The sequence below is a fragment of the Dermacentor andersoni genome, chromosome 11, assembly GCF_023375885.2.
Source record: "Dermacentor andersoni chromosome 11, qqDerAnde1_hic_scaffold, whole genome shotgun sequence".
Classification (NCBI taxonomy): domain Eukaryota; kingdom Metazoa; phylum Arthropoda; class Arachnida; order Ixodida; family Ixodidae; genus Dermacentor; species Dermacentor andersoni.
Genome location: NC_092824.1, coordinates 107748233 through 107759707, shown reverse-complemented (window position 1 = coordinate 107759707; position 11475 = coordinate 107748233). Strand labels below are relative to the sequence as shown.

Genomic DNA, 11475 nt, shown 5'->3' with positions numbered 1-11475 from the left:
GCCTGGTTGCGTAACACACAGGGTTACGACCTAGATCTTTCTTTTTTTTTTTCATGAATGAGGTTCACCGAATAATTAAAAATTCTGATAATTATACGGTAATATTGCCGTTAACCAAGGAAATCAAATAAGAAAACTACCAACCCTGCAGACTTCTGCGAACTCTCAGCAATCGGACGTACAGCTTGCGTTATATATATATATATATATATATTATCTGACTGCAGAAGTTATGTCAGACACAGTTACATGCGGTGCAAAAGCGGTTATTTATTTCTACGTGTTCTGAGCGTTTATATATATATATATATATATATATATATATATATATATATATATATATATATATATATATATATATATATATATATATATATATATAAACTGCGATGCTCTTAACTGCTTTGTTACGAAGTGCGTTTAGTAGAATGAGTGAATATCGTATTTTCGTATGTTGCACTGAGAAAGAAAAAATAAAAGACAGCTTGAGTTGGCGCATTGCTCATACTGCATATGACAACGCGTATTTGCAACGAACGCCTGCAGCAAGCGACGTTCCTTTTGTAAAGGGGTGCATTTAATAATTCAACTGGTAACGTCAAGGCGTAACCCAGAAGTCAGGCGACGCAGAGCAGGAACCGTGGCAAGCACTGGCGATTTCCGGCTGACCCAGTGGTTGCACTGCAGGCATCGCACAGACGATCTGGCTGGCCTTGTCCGTTGTAAAGGTTGGAGTCGGGCATGAAATAGATGGTAGCTGGCCCATGCCGTCGTCCAACTTATCCACGCTGAGGACGTTGTTGAAGGGAAGGACTGCTTCTCATCGAGAACGAGGAATATGGGTTTATTTACAGTATCTACATAAGGACGTTGCAGTTCATCAGTCTAGCATGACTGCGAGAGAAAGCACACTGAGCAGCCGCACAACAGCTGCTTATAAACACTTTGTCCTCCCTAGATCCCTAGGTGAGGGTAAAACGGCCGTTCAACCTGCTGCAAACTCGGAGCGTTGAAAGTCATCGTAGCCGACCCGCCTTCGAAAGGGGGGGGGGGGGGTTACAAACATACATTCAGGTTTCACTGACCACGCCGAGGTGAGGGGGTTCTCGAGCAGACGCCTCTTAATCGCCGAGCGGACCTCGCACAGTGGCCGCCGCGGCTGTCCATTGTCTGGCGTCTTCAAAGGCCCGTGAGAAGGCAGCGGAAAGCATCTCCTTCCAGGGGGAGGAGGAGGAGGAGAAACTATATTATTGCAGAAACCGTTGCGCGGTTTATTCCTGGGTGGTTCCCTCTGACAGGGCTCCACTGGCGATCGCGGCTCGCCGGGCCTGATCGAGGGTCGCCAGTTGGCTTCCCAGGTCCAGTTCGGAGAGTCTCGCCTCCCAAGACCACGTAGTGAGTGTGTGTGTTGTGACTCGTGGCGAAATTGCGTCGCCCGGACGGTCGGTGCATTCATGTGTTATGTGCGCGAGTGTCGCTGTGTGGTTGCTACACCAGGGACATGTTCGGGACGTATAACTGCCTGGGTAGATTGCGTGTAGACTAGACAAGTGTGGGTATGTGTTAGTTTGCAGGCGGCGCCAGTCCCTTGCCTGGAGTTTATTGAGAGCTTTGTGTGGGGGAGCGTATTGCGTTCTTCCGAGCCGTTGGTCCTGTAGTATTTGTTGACCTGTCGTTAATAACTCGTGGGTCGCTCGTCGGTCTGTCGGGGGCTGAAGAACGGTGTGGTCTGCCGCTCGGCTAGTGAGACCTCGAGCTGCGCAGTCCGCCTCTTCGTTGCCCGCAGGCCTTCGTGCCCGGGGCACCAGACGATACCATGGGTCCATTGTAGTGTGCGACCCAGGATTCGAATGGCTTGTATAGGGAGTGTTCCATTCAGGTATAAACGACAAGCCGCTTGTGAGTCACTAAGGACACGGGCGGACCTTCCCTTGCTCTCAGCGTCGCGAAGTGCGAGAGCGATTGCTATTCCAGGAGTTCCCCCTGCTTCAGTCGAACCGTAAAAGGCGTTGGCGATTCCACCAACAATATTTCGTCCGCCGACCGCGTTTAGTCATAGCGGCACCGAGGGGGTGTTGACGGGGCACATCGTCGTCCGTACGAAACGAGTCACCGCGGCAGGTGGTGAAGGCTTCCGCGGGCTCTTCGGGGAAGCTCGCCACGCTAGCAGCTGCAGCTGGCTGAGAAAACTTTGCATGTCGGCAACTCTGCAGGCCGTTCCTAACACCGTGTGCTCTTCTGCTTCCTTACAATATGTGTAAGTGACAACATAACGAATATGTTAGTGAATACAATTTGCCAGAAAATAAGTTCCGTACAGCGGCGTCGTGTGATATCCACATTATCCACACTGTATATCTTAAGTATTACCTATATCCATGCTACACCGGCGTATGGTTATTCGTCGTATATATCCATACGCCGGTGCCTGCACGCCCTGCCAGCACGGCTGTTCTGTCGCGATAGAAATGGTTCGGTCTAGTTTGGTTTTCTTTTAATAATGTCGCTTACACACACTATGGGTGACTGGGCAAGAATCGCGTACCCGTATTCACACATGCAGATCTGTTCGTGAGAGCAAATACCAGCGATACGTGATGTCGGAGATTGTGGAAGAGAGATAAGAGAGAAAGGAGGAAAAAAATAAGAGGTTAACTGGAACATAAAATCCGGTTTTCCACCCTACGCCGGGGTACGGGGGCGGGGATAGAAAGGTAAGAAGAAAGCAGAGAAAGAGAGCACAAACACACGACAACGGATGGTCACGATCACAAGGTACCGTCACAGCACAAGATCACTTCAATCTGGCAGCCTTGATGCCATTAGGGAGCATACGAGAGTTTATTATTCACGCGCATGCTCTCCCAAGTTCACGTGTTCCGTGACGCCATCGTGCAAGAAAAGGGTGTTCCAGATCCGACCGCTACGGCTCTAAGTGGCACTGGCTAACGCTGCCAGGTACAGAGTTATTGTATATGCTGTACAGCATATACAGCAACTGTACTGCCAGGTAGGGAGCCTACATATCGCCCTGCATGTAGGAGGCGCGACATGTAGGCTCCCTACTGCCAGGGTATAATAGCAAGAGCTTGGTGGCGCAACCCACCGCCCCGTTCCAAAGGGGACGCTCATAACATACATGCATCCGTCCGTCCGTCCATCCACAGCATGGCTAGATCTAGCAGACGTAAACACCCAAGTTTGTGAACGAACTGATGGCCGTCTCTCCAGCACAATTGGTGGTGCATCGCACTCGTAATGAGAAGGTTATGGTTCGGTTCTCACATGCGACAAATTATATTTTCGTCCACTTTCGTTTCTCCTTCATTAATTATTTTCTATATTTATGCTTCAACCACAGCTAATTACCCCTATGTTTTCCTTCGCTTCGTTGCCTGCTGGCCCCGTGATTCCACGAGGTCACGTGCGACAGTACACACCAATTAAGGCAGCGTCTGTTTGTGCAGGTCTGTCGTTCCGAAAAACAGTAGCAGTGCCCTTGTCGCCCTCTGCTGACATGGCTTGCGAGGTCGGTATTCCGGAATGGTGTGCTCCGACAGTGGTCCCGGATCAACGCAAGCGATCATCTCTGTACGCTGTATCGAGGACAGCGACAATGAACGTGCTCAAGGATCGGAAGTATTATCGAAGGCGGCCAGCGAATTGCGCACAGTACTTGCGCAGGAACAGCTTTGTGAATTCGGTCTCGAATGAAAAACGGAAACATAGATGTGCACGTGTCCGAAGACCGGAAATGGGGGACATCGCCAAACAACGCCTCTAGACGCCACCATCTGGAAACATATACGCGCTGTTCGTGGGAAAGCGTAGTTTATCGCGAAAAACTAATCAAAGAGGCCATATTTTTAAAAAATGACCCCCAAAATAAGTTACGCACTTCTAGCCCCGGCTCGTATCATTATTTTACAGCGAAGCTGCTAAGGGCTACTTCCCCCTCTATCGTGCCGCGCGTAGACAAATATCCTGAAGAATGTGCAATGCCGGGCCGACCAGCAGCGGAGGTGAAGCAGACGTTAAGCATTCCCCATACGTGGACCGATCCCTGAGGTGGTGAAATGCAGGGCTGACCCGCGGCGGAGGTGCAGTTCGCCATTGCGCCACATACACAGCTTCGATGGTCATCCTTCTTCCCAGAGTGGGAGGGCACAGAGATTTTTTTTTTTCCCCAACCAAGAAACCCGTTCAAAACTGCGTGCGTTTGAATTTTTGAAGAATGGCAGTCTATTAGGAGGCCTTCTTTACCGATGTCATGGACTTAGCTTGCAGCTTAACAGGTAAAAGGTGTTTCAGCACACTGTTCACATGGGTTATCTTGGTTCTGCTCAGTAGTTAGCGCTACGATTGCATTAGAGTGTATCGTTCAATTTGCTTGTGCTGAACTAACAGGAAAAACGCATTCGATTAACGGTTGACGAACATTTTAAGACCACTTTACTCACGAGGCAGCTGTGAACGTATTTGTCCGGTCATTATTAGGTGGTGTCCAAATCGTACCTAGAGCGACAGCTGCCTTGCAGTAACGAAATTCAATGTCGAAGTCCATGCATTTATGTACTGCATATGCACGAAACGATTGCAGGAACCGGAAACAATTCATGGTCGCCACGTGTCGGACTTCACCTATTTACTCAATGAGAAGGTGAACGCCGGTTGCAGCATGCGCCCAATTCGATTTCATATTTCGTTAAGAATCCCTCGTTTGGAGTATTGCATAGGGGTGGGTTCTACATGCGTACAACGGTACACAATGTGCCCACACATCTTCACTGCGCGTAATACGCATTCAGACACACGGCGATGTTCGATGAAGAAATTATTTCTATACGTTGTGGCAGTGCTAGGCAGAACAAATGTCAAAATCACTGGCCCAAAAAAAGAAAAAGAAATAAAGGAAGAAAGAAAAAGAGGGGGCGGTTAACGTTAGTAGTGCGGCTGCGTGGACGGGTTACCTGCAAAGGATCCTCTGTGCTAAGGAAAATACCTGCTACACTGATACACAGTGAGTCATGCAGCGAGTTGTAGTAAATCTGGTGAAAAAGAATTCGTAAGTCGATGGCGGTGCGGGGATGACAGTGCGCTTAAACCAGGCTGATTTTGAAGATGACACACTGACGTGATGGCTTCTAACGCATGCGTAATATGACTAATGAATAAACCTCGCTGCTCGATTCTTGACAGACGCGACTACATTGACGAGATCATATTGGAGAAGCATACTCACATTTTGGACGTACGAGCTCTGGTATGCTAGTAGTAGGTTAGGTTTAAAGTTTAGTAATGAAAAATCAGTAGTCATGATTTTAAATCCTAACCAGGGCGGCACGCATGGGATACAGGAGGTTACGCCGGGGGTAGTGGATAAGTACAAATATCTTGGTGTGTGGATAAACAATGGGGCTGAGCACCTATTGGGACATGAAAAATATGTAACGACTAAAGGTGGCGGGTATGCAGCTGTGATGAAAAATAGGGCACTGCATAATTACAATAGGTACGAGGTGGTGAGAGGGATTTGGAAAGGGGTGATGGTTCGTAGTCTGACTTTCAGCAATGCGGTCCTGTGCATGAGGTTCGAGCAAGGTTGGAAATTAAGCAGCGAGGGCCAGGTAGGCTTGCTTTGGGAGCACATGGAAATAAACCAAATCAGGGGGTGCAGAGTGACATGGGATGGACATCAATAGAGGGCAGGAAAGCTAGCAGCAAGAAATAAATTGAGGAGCAATTGAGAGAAATGGTGGGAAAGCAGTAGGCAAGGAAAGTTTTCAGTTACTTGTACATGAGGAATGTTGACACAAAATGGAGGAAGCAAACCAGAAAATTATCACGCAAATATATGGACAACAGGGGGGGTGGGGGGGTATTCTGTAAGAGTCCACCTAGTGAACTGTCCATTTCGGCCGCTGCTGATTGGCTAGGGCCGCTCGTCTCCTCCTCTCTCGTACAGCTGCATACAATCAGCAGCGGCCGAAATGGACAGTCCACTAGGTGGACTCTTACGGAATACCCCCCCATGATGAAAGCAAGCCTAGAAACATGGTTAAGAAAAAGGTTAAAGAAATAGAGGGGTCTGTAGAAAACAGGGATGAAGACGAAATCAGTGCTGGGAACATACAGAACTTTCAAGCAGGACATTGCCAAAGAAAACATATACGGTAATTCTAGGGAAAGCACTTTGTTGTTTGAAGCCAGAATAGGAGTATTGTGGACTAAGACGTACCAAGTCAAGTACGTAGGGATAGCACATTATGTGGTGCGTGAAGAGAGGAAGAGGAAACGGCTGAACAGTTGATACTTTTCTGTAAAGGGCTCAACCCTGCAGTTTAAAGCAACAGGGTGTACTTTCCCAAAGCATTCGGGTTTAGGGACAGTGGAGAAAAAAAAGCTTTTAAGTTTGTAGAAATAATGAAGCGGAGGTTATGTGACTGGTGGCAAGAGTGAAATTAAATTAAGTAAATTAAGGCAAGAGTGAAAAATTTTCTTTCTACTAACTACAAAATACGTTACTAGTCAAGGCTAGATGGCATCGTCCGTCCGTCCGTCCGTCCGTCCTTCCGTCCTTCCCTCCTTCCGTCCTTCCGTCCGTCCTTCCTTCCTTCCTTCCTTCCTTCCTTCCTTCAGGAGACCCCACAACTGTGGAAGTTGCAAGCACAGAGCATCGGAAGGCTCGCCTGCTGCTGCATGCGGTGAAATCTCGAATGTTGATAGCATCAGGGTTGCAATTGTCGGTGAAGTCATTGCGCAGGTTCTACTTCAGGCGTCACCATGCCTGTGAGAGTTAAATTTGCACCTAGTGGAGACTGCGGGAGAGCCTCCAAATCGGAGATGAGTGCGATGCCCCCCAACGAAAAGCACACAGCTTGCGGGAAAGTTCAAGAAAGGAGAGCGGTGGACTATAGAATAGCCAGAAGCACTTGCGTTTGTACAGTGAATTCCCTGACAAGAGTCGTCGCACAGCTGCCTCTGAGATGAGGTGGAGACTCGCGGACCAAGCAGAGGTTTGATGCTATGGCCGGCGCATGCTGGCGATCAGCACGGATGGACGCAGGTGATGTGGGACAATAAGATACGGAATGACGCAATGGTTCGGATGGCAAGAGCTGCTGTGACAGAGCACCTTTTTCACTGTTTCACCAAGTTTCACTGTGTTCAGCAATGAAATATTTTATATTCAGTGGTCGTTTATCTCAGTTGTTCGTATTCAATTGCACTCGGTAATTTCACTATTCAAACACTCATTATGCATGTGTCATTGCACTTTCCAGAATCAATACTGGACCACTGGTGAATTCTAGAATTCTAGACTGACACAACAGGTCCGTCTTCCTAGAAAAGAAAGAGCATGCGCAACACATACATGTTCTAATATCGCTAGCGTGATAACAAAAATACCATAACAGAACTGCACTACTAATAATGTTGGTGTGCATGTTTCTTTGTTTGATACAGAGCAGATGTCTTTGTATACAAGTTCATTCCAGTCTGTAAATGAGTTTGTTTGAAGCACCCTTCCATTGCATGGGTTAAAGATTTTCTCTCTTCCATGTATCAGTTCACCAGTGTTAATAACCGTAATTCATCCTTTATCCAAGTACGCTCCGCCGTCCCACAAGGGAGTGTGCTTGGCCCTTTGCGATGGAGATGAAGTCTCACGCGCGTCCGCCGGAGTCGGCAGTGCCCGCGGCGGCTGCCTCCAGGAAGCGCAACGGCACCGAGAGCGACACTGACAGCGACGACACCATGCAGTACTATGTCAGCGGTGAAGGTTCTTGTGACGCCTTCGAGCTGGTGCGGAGTCGTAAAGCAAAACGAAGGTTTCTCGGCGCATCCTCGAATTTGAGTGAGTCCACCGTGAGATCTTCGCGGAATACCGAGGAGCTCACCATCCTGTTCACGCCAGTTCTCGCTACTGACAACCTGAGACGCCACAACAGGCAAGCCGTGTCTACTCATCTAGAGGCACTGGTTCCGAATGAAATCAAAGACATCAGAGTGAACACCCGTAAGAACGTCCTAGCGATTGACGTAGAACACGCGGCTGCGTTGGATTCTTTGCGCAATGTCACGGAACTTGACGGGGTGAAAGTCCGCCCTCATATTCCGCTGGGCAAACAAATCAGTAGTGGCGTTATTTACGATGTTGATGAGACCATTGTCGACTCCGATCTGTCGATCTTAATCAAGCCAGCTACAGAAAACACCATCATCACAAACGCGTTTCGTCTCGGCACGTCAGGATGTGTCAAAATCATATTTAAAGGTGAATCCCTACCATCGCATGTAAAAGTAGGCCACTTCCGACACGTAGTTCGCCCCTTCATACCCAAACCGCTGCAGTGCTGGAAGTGCATGAAGTTTGGGCATGTGAGTAGTGTGTGCAAGAACACTACCGTCTGTTCTCGCTGCACTGGGCCCCACACCACTAACACGTGCGAAGCCAGTGTGCTGAAGTGCACAAACTGCAGCGGCCCTCACGATGCCTCAAGGAATGCCCTTTAATTCGCAAGGAAATGGCAATATTGAGGAAAATGGTTAGAGACCACTCGTCTCACCGAGAAGCAGCAACATCTATTAGGCGGCGACGATCGCGGCGACGACGTCGATCACGAACCTCCAAAGCCTCTGCAGAGCGCCAGCCACGTACACTGCCACCCACTCTTCCGCCCAGGCCAAACGCAGTCAGCTCAAAGGACAAAGATGCAATGAACAGCCCTGCTGCTGACGCGTGGCCTGCACTCCCGAGGCTACATGCTCCTACTGAGCGAAATCAGACTTCTACAGCAAGGGACACTTCGACTGTTCCTGATAAACTGATGGACCAAGATCAACAAATTGTTGTCATGATCAGCTCTCTGGTGAGTGCTATTCGTGTTCTTCTGGACAAGATACAGACACCAACAGCTCGAAGTGCGTTGCAAGTGCTGGATGCCATCAATCCGGTTCTAGCGAGCCTTCAGAAGTCCAGTGCTTGAGAACTTCTACAGCAGAACCATGGCTCATCGACAGCAACAGCGATCGTTCCGGGATGATGTCAGAAGTGCCTCCATATTCCAATGGAATGCGAGAGGCCTAAGGTCACGTATTTCGGATTTTCGACAGTTCGTGTTTGACTACGACTTTCCTATACTGGTGATCTGTGAACCGAACTTATCAGCCTCCATAAGACTATCAGGATATGAACCTTTTGTTTCAACAACGTGTGTCCGTAGTAGTAAGGTTCTGGTTTACATTCGCAAGGACCTAACATATTTTTCGCAACCCGTGGCGCCACACGACGGTAACCAATACGTCTTTGTTAGTGTGAAAAAGAAGAGGCTGTCTTTTACTATTATTGGCGTCTACCTATCCCCAACAAGTCAGTTTGCCAGCAAAAGACTAGAAGATATTATGGCTACTACTCCCGGTCCGTGGATAATAACGGGGGACTTCAACGCTCACCACCATATATGGGGAAGCTCCAGGATAAATTCGAGGGGCAGGTCACTAATATCCTTTGCATCAGGCCACAACCTGTGTCTTCTAAATGACGGAAGTCCGACATTTCTGCGAGGAACAACGTACAGTAGCTGCCTTGACTTGACTTTGGTGTCACGTTGCCCGACTTCGAGCGTGCAGTGGTTCACTGATATTGAAACCCATGGAAGTGATCATATTCCGACCTATGTGAGAATCAATGGTCTAGACGCCGCATTACCGGATGTATCTCGCCAAATCGATTGGTCAGTCTTTCAAGATCGAGTAGAAGACACCTGTAAGAAACATATCGCACGCAGATTAGAAGACATAATTGCAGACGCAATGCAAGATTGCACGTGCTGCTTCACACATTCGAAAAAGCGTACAGAGAATGACGTTGAATTGGAAAGGCTTCGTACAATACGTCGCCGTGCTGAAAGGAGGTACAGGCACACAAAGTCAATTCTTGACCTCAGAGAAGCTCGGCGCATGCAAAAGAAGATAAGACGCCGAATGGACAAGCTAGCGGATCAAAGATGGAAATGCTTTTGCGAGTCACTAGACCCCCGCAAGACATTGTCCCGTGTGTGGCGTACCCTACGGGGTCTTTGCTCAAGACCCCAGCAACGACACCCTTTTAACGCCCTCGCTCTCTATCAAAACCGCCGTGAGATAGACGTTGCAGAGGAATTTTGTGCGCAGATCGCCGGCGGCACAGTTTTAGTTCCTGACATAGCTTTAAGCGACTTCCCCGGTCCACGAGATACCAGTATGGAGGCTCCATTCTCTAGGGAAGAGTTAGAAGCTGCTATGGCGCTCTGTAGGTGTTCGTCATCACCAGGGCCCGATGACATAACATGTACTGCTTTGCGCCACCTAGGCTGAGAAGCACAAAGAGAACTCCTCAGCCTTTTTAATAGTTCATGGCAAGATGGTGTCGTCCCATAGGAGTGGAAACGCAGCCGCCTGGTACCGCTACTAAAAGCAGGAAAGTCGCCGCTCGAACTGGCATCGTATCAGCCTATAGCACTTGCCAGCTGCGTCGGGAAACTCATGGAACGCATGATCCTCATGAGTCTCGAATGGTACCTAGAACACTGCAAGATTTACCCTGATTCTATGGCGGGATTTCGACTAGGCCGTTCATCGATTGACAGTGTCATCGATTTAGTGTCATCTGTAGAACAGCAAAAATCTTGGAAACGATTATCAGTAGCGCTCTTTCTGGACGCGAAAGGCGCTTATGACAACGTTTCCCATCAACCCATTCTAGACGCACTTTTGACAATTGAACTAGGAGGGCGAGTAAAACTACTTGACACGAAGGTCTTTGTTCGTACGTACGGAAAATGGTCTGACTACCGACCACTACACATGCCGAGGAGTTCCCCAAGGTGGGGTTCTAAGCCCTATTCTTTTCAACCTTGCGCTTCTTGGGCTGGCCGAATCCCTACCGGAAACAGTGAGTGTCTCAATCTACGCCGACGACATCTGCATCTGGTCATCAGCGGTCACTCGTCTGCAGGTTCGCGCAAGGCTGCAGAAAGCAGCAACACAGGCATCTCACTATCTTCACACACAAGGCCTTACCATCTCAACAGAAAAATGTGCGTTAGTCGCTTTTACACGAAAACCAATGTCTCGTTATCCAGTATGCATTAATGGCCAGCCTATCTCCTACAAGAGAAATCATCGGTTTTTGGGTGTCATTGTGGACTGGGACCTCTCTTGGAGCCCTCATGTTGCCCACTTGAAGAAGAAGCTCACATCTATTGTTCATGTCTTCAAGTTTATTGCTGGGAAAACATGGGGATCGTCAGTGGGCTCCATGCTACAGTTATATCGAGCACTTTTTATCGGATTGCTACGTTATAGTTCTCCCGTGCTTGCTAAAACATGCAAGTCAAATCTTCGAGAACTACAGTGTGTGCAAGCGCAGGCACTACGTGTTTGCCTAGGACTTCCGCGGAGCGCCTCAACAGCAGGAACCATTATAATGGC

At 48.5% G+C, this 11475-nt stretch overlaps 1 protein-coding gene and 1 pseudogene across 3 annotated transcripts in view; one reads left to right on the top strand and one right to left on the bottom strand.

Moving 5' to 3' along the window:
- LOC126539421 (uncharacterized) overlaps window positions 1–11475 on the bottom strand; it is a 168270-nt gene that overhangs the window by 144263 nt on the left and 12532 nt on the right. The window lies entirely within an intron of this gene.
- On the top strand, window positions 5172–7203 carry LOC140214160 (uncharacterized; annotated as a pseudogene).